The following is a 10,726-nucleotide window of genomic DNA, read 5'->3' on the forward strand; positions in this document are numbered from 1 at the left end:
AAGATCTGGGGAAAATCTGGGTTCATTCAAGCTGGAGCTGAGGAACAAAAGAGGAGGGCTCTGACTTAGTGAGTCTCGATGTAGTTTTTGTCAAATGGGTTGGAAATAAGAATATGTGTGGCGCTGCTGCTTCACTTTGCTTTTGCACTGGAACGGTGCAAATTCGCTTTGCCTTCTCTTTCACAGTGCAGCAGCCAGGGAAGGGTAGATCTATCTTCTCAGCACAGAAAAGCTGTTTCAGGGGTTCAGGTCCCTCAGAATGTGTGTTTTTTTCTAAGACCGTATATCTTTCCCACTCCTTGAATTAAGAAAGTTGGGAAGTGAAAAAAACTTACTGAACTTTTGTTTTTCACTTCTGTTTTTAAAACCGAAGCAAAAGGTTGCCAGGTGTGTGGGAAAAAATGAGTTTTACTAAAACATCTTTGTGGTGAGAGAGGGAATGGACAGGCCTGGAGCTGTCAGGGGAGAGAGCACAGATGGGGAAGACTGGAGATTACTGGGATGGACGAGATAGGGCATGACCAGAAAAAATGAAATTTGCAGATTTTAGTTCATTTCAAGTTTTACAAGCTCTTGATGTTCAGTTCATTATTGAATTATGTCTGGAAAAGTGATATCTTTTCTTCCTCTTACATTCAAATGTATATACACACTCTATACAAAATATAAATATCTATCTATCTATCTATCTATCTATCTATCTACACATCCATATCTATATAAATATCTATATATATCTACATATATCTATATATATCACCAGGAAAGGAGATATATGAAAATGTTTTACTTCTACTGAGTGAATAAAGAACTGAAGATGTCCCTGTGTCTAGAAGACTGCTCTGGCAAGGCATGAAAAGAGTAAAAAGTGAAGATGAAATGGGAAATAATTTTTAAAAATAGATTAAAAAATTAGTGGAAATACAGTTGAGAGCATTAAAATGGATTTTGTATTTGATTTACATGGCAGTCATGATTCATTTTAAGCTATGTTTTTGTATGGTCTTTGGAATATATTTGTCAGCCTATTATGTCTGCAGGCAGTTTTATTCTACCAGTTACAGCATTGAATAACTGTAAATATAACTTGCTTAATACTTTTTCTACTGCATAGCTGACTGGAGCCCTTTGAGGGGTGGACACTCAGCCTGGGTCATGTCACAGGGAAAGACTGCTGGATGTTCCTGCCTGTATTCCTCTCTGGTGGAGTTCCCTAGGATACCCCATCTCTCCTTTTCTTCACCTCTGCCATGCTTTTTGAGTGCTCCCAAGTCTACCTGAAACAAGCTCCCCTGGGACAGGCAACTTAAGATGGGTTTGCCTGGCTCTGCAGTGGCTAAAATGTGCCCAGGACATAATTGCTCTGTAAGCAGGCAACACAAGAAGGGTACATGTGCTCAGTCCAGGTTTTTGATCTGGAACATAGTGTAAAAAGGACATAGTGTGATGACATTTATCAGCACTGGCCATCTCGTTAACAACCCTTTGAAATGAACAGGCAAATAACACCTCAAGCCTATTGTTTTAAGTGAAGTTGAAACTAACCTATAAACATGTCCCACTTGCTTTGTGTCTTTGCTTCAAGATAACCCTAGATGGGAGATTTTTGCTAAAAGCTGATTATCTAACTGCCAAGTTAGCCCCCACAATACTTGCAGATGACTAGCATGGCACTGTCCAACTGTGGAATGGTCTTTCCCATTTTGCCAGCTGTGAAAGCACAGACAGGATTCTATCGTGAATTAAATTGCATAAGGAAACCAAGTGGTATTTACACCTTCTCCTTAAGTTCCAATGTCAAAAAGCCACCTGTGGATATCATTGCTGAAAGACAGCAGGGAGTACTCTAGCTGAATGTCCATGAGAGCAAAATTGATCAACAAGGTTCTCTCAGTAGGCCAAAGGGTAAGGAAAGTGGTGGTATGTTATGCATATGTTATGCAAGTTAGGATTTCTGGCTGTACCTGTTGTTGCTGTTAGTCTATGGGACTGTCGTTCCCACAAATTTCACACATATTAAGCTTGATTAAAAACAACCAAAGGAGTATTTAACACTCAAAGAATCCTTTCATTATGAAGAACACTGAGATGCTTGTTACATTTTCACTTAATGAAGTGCATAAAAGACAGTTGCTAAAATATGCTGTTCTCTGGCATGTAGCTCAGCTAACAGAATTTGTGGGAGGGTTTGAAACCTGGTCTCAACACCAAATCTAAAAAAAAATCAACATTTCTGAAAGTACCAATCGTATCTTGACAAAAATATGGCAGGACCAAGTGGGCTACAAATAGCCAAGTTTGTAGAAAATACCCATGTAGAAATTCTGTATACCTTGGCAAAAATTCTGTCAACTGTCTGATCTCTTCCAGCAGAGAAGTGGAAGTTTCCACCCTGAACTCAGATGTTGTTACAAGGAGGTAAAAGAGCAAATGAAGGAATGAATTGCTCATAGTAAGCCACTCACTAGAAAATAGTAAACAGATAAGATAGAAATATCACAAAGCAGTACATGCTGCATATACCAACAAGTGGCAGCAGAAGGATAATTAGCACTTCAAAGATTTTTTATTAAGACAAGTAAAATAAAAAATAATAGTCTTCCCTCAGGCAAAGTGTACATTGAATTTAGACCTGTAGATGCAGGCAGAGATCACTGCCTCCTCCACTATATGTATGGGCTTAGTATCTCACAAGACTAGACCTGTATCCATGCAGCACTGGACCAGAAATGTGCAACAGTTTTACATGGAGCTACACTGGGAAAAGCCTGCTCCAAATGGAATATTAGTAAATTTGAGACTGGATTTTCTGAAGTTTGTGGGTGGTGGTATGTGTCAGTTAGGTAATTCCCATTATCCCAGTGTCCCTGCTGACTTAGAATATACACATCTTGAATTCATTAAATCCAATGTTGATCTAGGGAAGAAAATGAAGGGAATCTTCTTCTAGCTTACAGATAGAACTGATTTAAGGTTTAAGAACAGCACAGACTCAAATTTTCATAATTGCACAATACATTCAGATAGAGGTTGTAAAGTTCTCTGAACCAAAAAACAACCACCTGCTTTCAGTTCTGGTAGCTCAAACAAGCGAAGTAAGATAGACTTGTCAGGGAGAAGATGTGAAATGAAAGATCTGATTGCCACAGTAAGTGTAGAAGGAAAGATTAAGTTTGATTGGGGGTTGAGAGAGCAGATAAAGCCTCAAACTCATTATTCACCTCCATATTTTTGACATGGTTGTGGTGCTTGTGTTTGCCTGAATATTGAGGGTGACTCTGGACTATAGTTTGGGAACTACCTCAGGGCAAGGAGCAGAGGGCACAGTTGATAGAAATGGAGGTAGTCCAACCTCATGTGCCTTCTCTTGACTCCTACCCAGTATCTACAGTCTGGCCTAAAAAGAAAGACTAAAAAAGCTGAAAGTGCTGAAAAAGCTATTTATGCAAATGAGCATGGCCTTGAGCATTCACTGAGTTAACACAAAACTTTTTATGGACCAGCAGGAACTCTCTGGGTCCTGGGAACCTCCGGTGGATTGGAGGCTGACATAATGAAAAGGAAGGCAGGAGAAAAGCAAGGAGGATGGAAAACAGTAAGTGATAAAGTTAGCTAACATGTCTTTTCTGGGAACAAATACAGTCAAACTGCAACAGCAGAGAGAGCAGGAAAGAGGGAAGCTGCAGACATCAGTTTCTTCATTTTGATGAAACTTTCATGACATTTCACAGCACCATGTCTTGAGCAAGGACCTATGATCCAAAGGAACCACTGTAAGTTACATGGTTGGTGAAAATATATAGATAACAATTATATGACACCTGATTGAAAAAAGAAGTTACATTTCAAAGAGGATGTCTCAGCAGGGATACAATCAAGATCTGCCTAGAATCCATTTTATATTTGTGGCATTTGGGGATCAGTCAAATGGAGACTGAAATTTAATTCAAACTCTAGGATGTGGTAATGGTGCCACAACCTAACCTATCTAACTGGCTATTATTCAGCATTGAATGATGCTAGTTGATGCATCCTTGAAACATTTCACCCTGTTTTATAAAATGGTCTTGAAATCTTAGAATTCCATTGGAGGAAATCTGGTTTCATTGAGCATTTATATGTACAAAATCTCTATGAATTTACAAACATACTCAGAACTTAAAGTGGAAAACCATTTCTGAGGACTCATATTTTCAACAGAAGTACGTTAAATGAGAATGCATTTCACTGGGCTTCAGAGTCCCTTAAATGGAGAATTTCTTACCTTTCTGCTAATACTAAAGCAAAATTAGTGTTGAATTTAACACTAAGAAATTCAACAGTTACCTTATAGCCATTAGAGTTGGGAAAAAAACCTCTCTTCAGTTCTCTTCAGTTTGCAGTTAGCTCTTGGGTGGAAGTTACAAACAAAACTGCAGAATTCACAAGCTCAGCTCTGCTGCTGGTCTCTTCTTTCAACTAGTCTCTGAAAACAACCAGTTTTTGAGGACTCTCAGAGTTGTGGAAGAGTGTTGGAACCTACTTTTCCAGAGTATTCTGCTCCTATGTAAGTAATGTAAGACTGCTCCTTCTAGCATTTTAGCATTTGTATGTTCCTGTTTGCAATGAGTTGTGGCTTGTCTGAATTTTACTGTCTGAATTTTACTGCATGAATGTAATAATAATAGGACAGTCCGTGGATGAGGTCTTCTCTACTCTTGAACAGACTTACTGTGGTGTAAGAATGGCTTTTTTGGCTTTGATTCCGAATAACATAGGCTTAAAAGAAAAAAAACAAAACAGGTGTGCCTGAATAAACTCTCAAGAGTTTCATTGATCTATTTGATTAAAATAAATGACTTTACTTTTACTAAATAAACTGACATGTGCAGACAAGGTTTTTAAAATATGCAGCCCCTCCCTCTCAGAAGTTTGGCAGCAGCAGCACAGGATGATGCCAGCTGGATTACAGTCTACTTGTATCAGGGCAAAGACAGACAGTGCTTTCTGAGGGAGCTATAACTCTTGAAGAAGTAAATAACCCTGGCTGTTGGCTGCTGCTGTTGCCTCCACAGCTGGGGTCATAAAAGAGACTGATACTGATACTTGCCTGGATTATGCTGTTCAAATATTTTACCTGAATAGGCATTGATGAGTATGGTTTGCATTAACCTGGCTGACCTGGTGCTGAAGCAGGTGAGGATGCAAAGCATAAAATTTCTATGGCAACAGGTATAAAGGTGGGAGCTTCTTGCATGCCTCACCTCTTTCTAAATCAATATGAGCTATTTGTCATCAGTCTAGATGCAAGTCTTGTAAAGCACAATATTCCTGGGCAAGTTATTTTAGTTGCTTATGTCATATAAACAACCACATACAAGTGGCTCTGCTAGGACACAGTCCTACATCACAGCATGCTTTGCAGCCTAAATGCACCTACTGAATGATCCATTAGCTCCTTTTCTGCTTTTCTTAGGAAAACATGTGTTCTTGCATCATGATGACTTGTTCTGCCTGTGGTCAATAAGACAAATCAAGATCAAATTATTTAATGTGCATTAAACTCGAGCTAACTGCGTGATCTTTTTAAACTTCTGTTAATGCCGAGGGATTCAGTGTAGGTGAATCAAACCAAAGGTTTTTTCCAACTATTTTAGATGCATAAGTAAATGATAAATGTACAAAACAGAGGCATCACTTTACCAATACTGGAAATGTGGCCTTATCTCCCTTGGAAAACATCTGTTTGTTGTTATGCAGCTCTGCTGTGGGAAAAGCAACCTTCAGAGCAGAGAAATACCAGTTCCATTCAAGCTTCAGGAGCAATTCAATTAAAACAAGTGTTAACTACTGGAGTTTATGAAGTGTTTCCTGCCTAATCTTATGAAACATGTGTAATTGCTATGGGTGGTTAGGACTTTAGCTTTATACCTGCCTGGCTCTGCTGATTTAAATAGAAAAGTTACAAATTAGATTTGAGGAAGTGGCTGAAAAACTAAAGGATGCAGGTGTCTTGTGCAATGATGCTGAGCTTCCCAGGGCTTTCCTTGTTAGCACATAGGGTATCACCCAAAATTCACAGGAAGAAACCCACAAGGATAATAAGGTTTTTTTTTATTTCAGCACTGGGTTGATCAAAAAACTTCCCACAGTTCTTGGCAAGCTGAAATCAATGTCAGATATATTTCCAAATGACTTCTTCACTGGTTAGTTGTTTAAAAAAAACAAAACAAAGGGTATGGAGTGATTTATCATGAGTGCAGAACACACTCGCAGAGACCAGCACTCTCCCCAACATTTACCAACATACTACAGCAATGTATTACTGAGGAGTGCATTTCTGCTGACAGATTCTTTCCACCACAATTATGGAGAGAATAATGGCGGAGAAAAAACACCCATATGTCCCCATTAACTTTGCAATCTGTCTAATCTGTGTACTTACAAAGCCTTCATCACATCTCAGATATTATAGTGATAACAGGAGAGATTAGACAGACTTCAAAGCTGCAAGAGAAATATGAACGTTGATTCCTAGCCATGATTAATTTGGCCAGAACCTCACACTACTTTAACTTAATTAAGAACATAAGTAGCAATCAGAGCGGTGACAAAGCAAGAGAGGGACTGAGCTGTCAGTTAAGGACAACATGGACTCCTCAACAGGTAAAGACACCCATGTGAGATCTGTCAGGCTGCTCAGGGAGTATACCCTGCTGGGAGTGGGCAGGTGATTCATTCTTCATAGGATGAATCCAATTCATGACATCATGTGTTTTAGAAATGGAATTGTGTAAAGCCAAATGACCATCAAATAATTGATAACTAGAATTAAAGACTAATAGTTATAAAAATTTAAATTAATGGATCTGGCAGCTGTCTGTGATCATGCTCTCATCTTACAGTATGTACAAAACAGTCTGTCAGGAAAAGAGTAAACTGCTTGCAGTGGGCCAAGAGGGAAGACCATGCACCGTGACAGCTGCACCCAGCACAAAGCACTGTAGGTTCACACTCTTTTCCCCCTATGATAACATGCTGATGCCAATGCCAGCAGGCAGAGCAGCCACAGTAATGCTCATCTGGCCACAAAGGGATGTGCTATGCAGTGAGTTAGCTTATTTACAGCTTATTTATGCTTCTTTCAGTGGTGAAATCCCTCTTCTCCCTCCTCTGCTGCCAGGACCAGATGTCTTACTTGCACACCTGACTTCTGTGGTTCCTGGCTAATATGGGTTTGCTGCACGTACAGCGTGTTCTGTTCCACCATGGGTACGACACACATGCAGCCTGTGCATCTGTCATGTTGGAGTTGCCTCAGAGGGGCATAATGCAGTCGTTCCACCGGCAGCCTGCTTCCTGCTCAGCCTGAGCAAAGTGCTGGCAGTGGGAGGCAGGTATTTCAGTTCTGGGCTGTGCAAAGTCCCGTGCAGAGACAGTGTATGTCCAGAGGCACACCTGCCACTAGCTCAGCTTCATTTGCTTTGCAGCATCTTCTCCAGTGCCTGCAGGAGGGCAACCCCATATGCTACTCTTGTGATTACGTGAGCACATTTTGGTTGCACTTCTAGTGTTCAAGAGGTAAACTGTCTCAAAGACCTAGCTAAAAAAAATATGGAGAAGAAGAGGTGTTACTAAATCAAATCAGAATTGCCCTTATTCTGAAAACACATTCTTAATGGAGTCTCCTGACAATTTAAATAACCAGGCTGAATAATTCACTTCACAATTCACAAGTCCCGAGTCTTTGTGTGCACATGACACAGGCCCCTGGCTTACCTAGAGAGCAGTCCTGTGTAGTTTAAGGTACATATACATCTAAAAGCTTTGAATAGCCTAGGGCATCGGTTTACACTGCCTTAATTATCATACAGTATCTGTGGCCAATGCAATATAACTAATGACTCTGACACTGCAGGCTTAAGCTACCTCATGCTTACTGCAGAGCAAGGATTTGCCCAGGGCAGACCTCATGGAAAAAAAGTGCTGTAAATTCACTTGGCTTATCTTATGGTAAATCATGTGAAACTGATCTGGCATAGGTTGGTGTTTTCCTGCCAGTTTGATTAAATCAATTTATTACCACAATTTAAGTAAAGTTTTCTTTGTACAAGCTAGTGAACAGAAGTTTCAGTTTTACAGTTGTGAGCATAATTTCCTAAGAAACATAAATCAAACCAAGCCAAATATAATAACACTTAGACTACAATAAGTAAAATCACAAAGATTTTGGTTACATCACACTTTCTTGTGTAGCTAAGGCTTTCAGAGTGCATATGTTTTTACACATTTGACCAAATCTGAGCATCTACAGAAGTCAGCATTTAGGGAAAGGCTATTCTAACTGTGGGAGAGACTCTTCTGTTGGGTTGTTTTTACTTCAGAGCTGTCCCTGCTTTGAGCAAAATGTTGGACTAGATGATCTCCTGAGACCCCTCCAACCTGAATTAAACTATGAGCCATGATGTGAGCTGGCCACTGAGCCTCCCATAGGCAGTGAACGGCAACACGCATTTATAGGGAATGAGGTCATTTCATGAGTATAAGCATGAAATAAACATTTTGTGTACTGTGCAATGCTGCTTTTATCTCTCCTATCAAATGTTTCCTTTTCTGAAGGAGGAGCCCTCTTCTATGATCCTCACAGACCTTCAATGCTGAGCTATCTTCTAATACCTCTCACAGTGCTGTCATGACTATCCAGGTATTATAGATGGTTGCAGAATCCAGGTCAGGACCAACTCTTAGAAAGGCAATGAAGAAAGAGTGCGGACAGAATTCACTGGTATCTGCAGCATCAACTCACTGGACAGGTTCAGTCTATAAGCTACATTCATTAGAAAGAATCAGTATGGAAAACTTAGCAATTTTGGGGAGCAGATACAGGCTGCAATCTCATAATTAGAGCAAGCTGCCCACTTGACCTATTTTTAGCCACATTCATCTTAGTTCTTCATAGTTCTTCTAAATGTTCCATGCAGCTAGGATGTCCCCAAAGTGGTGTAGGGTCAAGACATGGAAAGAAGTGCTACTTTTACTTGTAAAGACTATGAAAGAAATAATTATATGGGCAGAGTAACTTACAAAATCTAATTTCCTGTGATTCACTTGCTAGCTGTCATTCTTTCACATGCTCTTTCTGTGGGTTTTGTAATTTCTAATAATGTGTCTGATAATGTCATATTCCAGACTTACTCCCTTGGGTTATATAAAGCAGCGTTGATCATGAGCAAGCTCTTAATGCTCCTGCTCTCACTGAGATTTGTGAGAAGCAGCCACAAGAAGGTCTTGTCATAACCATATTTCTACAGTGTGTCCGACTGGAACAAACTGAAGTACTAGAAGACAGTCAGACCAGCAGGGATGCTGTAAAAAAAGCAATGGAATTATTAATCCAATGAGTCTTAGGCACCAGTCAGTGTTTTTCATTGCTTCCTGCACACTTAGAGAAAATGTGTGGAAGAAAGAAAGGTGTGAAAACTGCAGAACTAAATGACATCTAAGGATCTCTTGAGAGAATAAGATCCCATATGATGTTCAGTAAAGGAGTGAGCTGACCTGCTTTTTGCTTCTCAGTGGGGTAGTGATCACTTGTATTTAATCTAGTAAAAAATGCCAGGGACTCTTTTCAATCTGGTCATCATCTGATAACAGGGATCACACCTAAACTCTACAGGCTCCCTGACCAGGCTAGTTCCTGCTGCATGTATCAATCCCACCTGTGTCCAGCATTTTCTGGGGCAGGACTCTCTAGCCTATGACAAAAACATGCCACAGATTGTATTTGCACTTGAACGGTAGAGTGTTATCATGTACCAAAGCTCAGAAATATGGCCTGGATCTTTCCTTTATTTAGTGACAATGTAACTACAAGCTTATTTTCCTCTAGGCAGTTTGATAACTCATAGAAATCTTAGTGTTATTTTAGGAAAATAAAATTGATATATTTGGCGGAGACAAATATTATAGAAATTATAATATTTATTCTAAAAAGTATAACATGCTTCTTAGATGGAAGAAGCAGGAACAACTTGTGGCACATATCCATCCATCCATCCATCCATCCATCCATCCATCCATCCATCCATCCATCCATCCATCTATCCATCCATCACAAAGCTGGAGCAGCAAATTTAGGCTAAATAAAAGTTGGGGAAAAAAATTGTACTTTATTAAAAATAATTGTGTTAACTCCAGAGAAAAGTGGCATTTGCAACAAAGCCCCAGTAGTACCAAATCTCATCAACAACTTTCAGTAGTTTTGTCTCCTCGTTACCATCTTAACTCTTGCTAAGAAAAAAAATCAGATCAAATTTTTTAACAGACAGATTCACAACAGCTTGTGCATCAGGACATGTTTGGCAGTATGTGTCTGACAGGAATTTTTCTGCCTCCTAGAAAAGTTCTGCTAAATATTCATGCATTTCCCATTGAAAGAAACCTGATTCTTGGCCAAATGAAGCTTATTAGCAGACAGAAAAGGAGGGGTCCTTCCTCCCTACTGCAACTCCGATCATTGTAGGTTTTGCATCACACCTGGTCTCTGCAAACAGATGCTCTCAAACCCAAATTAATCTACTATGGAAATGATTTATAATTTGAGATATTGCCAATTCATGGCATTTTTTTGAAAGGTTGTTTTTAAACTTTTATGTAGAATTCATAATTTGTGGGACATTTTTCAGCACCATCTGTCTATCAGAGGTGACTAAAAAAAATCTGTATTGTGAAAAATGTTCAAAACAGA

The sequence above is a fragment of the Poecile atricapillus genome, chromosome 2 (genome assembly GCF_030490865.1).
Source record: "Poecile atricapillus isolate bPoeAtr1 chromosome 2, bPoeAtr1.hap1, whole genome shotgun sequence".
Lineage (NCBI taxonomy): Eukaryota > Metazoa > Chordata > Aves > Passeriformes > Paridae > Poecile > Poecile atricapillus.